The sequence below is a fragment of the Pygoscelis adeliae genome, unplaced genomic scaffold (genome assembly GCF_000699105.1).
Source record: "Pygoscelis adeliae isolate BGI_AS28 unplaced genomic scaffold, ASM69910v1 Scaffold106, whole genome shotgun sequence".
NCBI lineage: Eukaryota > Metazoa > Chordata > Aves > Sphenisciformes > Spheniscidae > Pygoscelis > Pygoscelis adeliae.
This window is the reverse complement of record NW_008824939.1, coordinates 3,999,358-4,001,481: the sequence shown is the minus strand read 5'-3', so window position 1 is coordinate 4,001,481 and position 2,124 is coordinate 3,999,358.

Below are 2,124 nucleotides of genomic sequence, written 5' to 3'. Positions count from 1 at the left end.
ATGCGTCTGCAGGTACACCAGTGTTTTCCAACCAAACGTGTCCGGAGCTGTTGCTGGCCTTCGCTGCTCGCGGGGCACTAACGGGTGGCTCAGCAAAGAGCCCGGAAAATGGCCGCGGGATTGGTAAATGAAGCGTCCAAAACAGTACTGGAAGGGCTTAGGGTTACTCCAGCAGGACCTGGCATTCGTCGTTAGGGCCTGTAAAGAACTAAAATGGGCATTTAGACCAACTATATGCAAAAAAAGTTCCTGATAATCCTATCCTATATGTCTGTATTGCCATTCAAAGTTAATTTAGATTTATCTTAAAAATAGGGACGTGAAAGTTTATGACAATGCATAAAGCTGTGAGCACCTTCAAAATTAACTAGGACTTACACGGAAGTACGTACCTCCTTTGAAGGGTTTTAATTCAGACCAGTGGGTATTTGGGTTAGTAATTACACAGAACAGGAGGTAATGGCAGTCCTGTGGCTGGCTGTTGAGAAGTCTGTTGAAAGCAGGAAAACAAATTTTCTCCTGAATTTCTGGAAAACAAATAAAAATTGAGAAATTGAGCCCTGTGAGTTCTGAAATCCTGAAGAAGCTGGTGACTGGACTTCAGTAAATCAACACTGGCTTCAGCACAGCATGCTTTGATAAATCTTGTTTCCTTACCCTATGTACCCAACTTAAATGTTAGGGTAATTTTATCTAGCGTTTTTTATTTGTTTTAGGCATTATTAATCAATTTCATCCAAAGGTACTTGAGAAGTCAAAAGTAAAAAGTCACCGTCTTGTAAATGAAAAATCCGTATGATTTGCAGAAGTCCTCTTAATATGAACGTGGAATAGTTTTTCTCTAAAGTGGGAGATCAGATGCCATGGAGTTCTTATGTGAGTTTGCAGAAGGCCTGAGATTCTTGAAAGAGGTAAGTGCCACCCTTCGAGATCACCTGACAGGGTCTGGGTCTCACTCTGTTACTTGCATGCCTGTGTAGACTGTAACTAAGGCTATCTGGATTTGCTAGCAGGAGGGTAACAGCAGCTGTTCCAGTTACAAATTTTACAGTTAGAAAAATTGTTATAAATCCAGTTAAAAATTTTACATGCTGTTTTTCTAAAACACTATTGACCTATAATAAATAAAATAGAGGCTACTTTATTAGTTTGAGTTCCATATTCATAAGCAGCCAATATATGAGGTACATGTACGATCAACAGACAAAAAGTAAAAAACCCAAACCTTTGATAGACAGCTGCAAAACAGCTAGTCAAATCTGGTCATGGTAATAGTCCTGGTTGTGATTTTAGATAGAATTTTAGAACAATCTGAGATTGTTATCATTCTATCTAAATGTCTTTGTTATTATCAATGGTGGTGAGAAAAGGTCCAGAAAGATGACCTGGAGCTATATGTATACAACATAAGCAATCTACATGTTGCAACATATATTAGATTTGTGTTCCAGAACTCACACATTTTTAACTTTTTTTTGCAAAGAGTAAAAAAATTACAATGTAAACCAAAGTAACGTTAATTCCAGTACAGTGAAGCCAAACACTTGACCTTCACCATTCTGAACTTCAGTCCCTTTGTGATTTTTCTAGACAGGGAAGGCTTTTTTCCTCCTCAGAATGTGTTATATAAATGTTGGCTTTATTAATATGACCTCAATAATGAAGATGACCTTGGAACTTTATTATTTCCTTTGGAAGGTCTAACTGGCTGGACTTCCCCCTTTCTCCCTACATTTCCTGACATCTCAGCTCATGGGAAATGCTCTGTCTTGGGGCATACACACAGTGAATAACTGCAGTGGCACATGGAGTGCCGAGGCTAAACCACGCGCTTGCTTTGAGCGAGCATCTCGCATCCATCTGTGGCTTGAATGCAGGAAAGGACTTCTTTTGAAAAGACTTGAATGCAAGCTAAGGACTTCTCAGATTGTGTTCTGCGGGCGCAGGGAGGTCTCAAAAGTTGCGCAGACGACACCAATTCCTTTGCTTTCTTATTTAACCTAGCTGGGTGCTGGGTTTGCCGTTTCAATAGCCCTCACTTAAGCCAGCGCTAGCAGACACCTCGCATCCCGCGCCCCGCCGGGCACACGTGGGGCCGAAAGCCGGGGCCGCGGCTTCGACCTG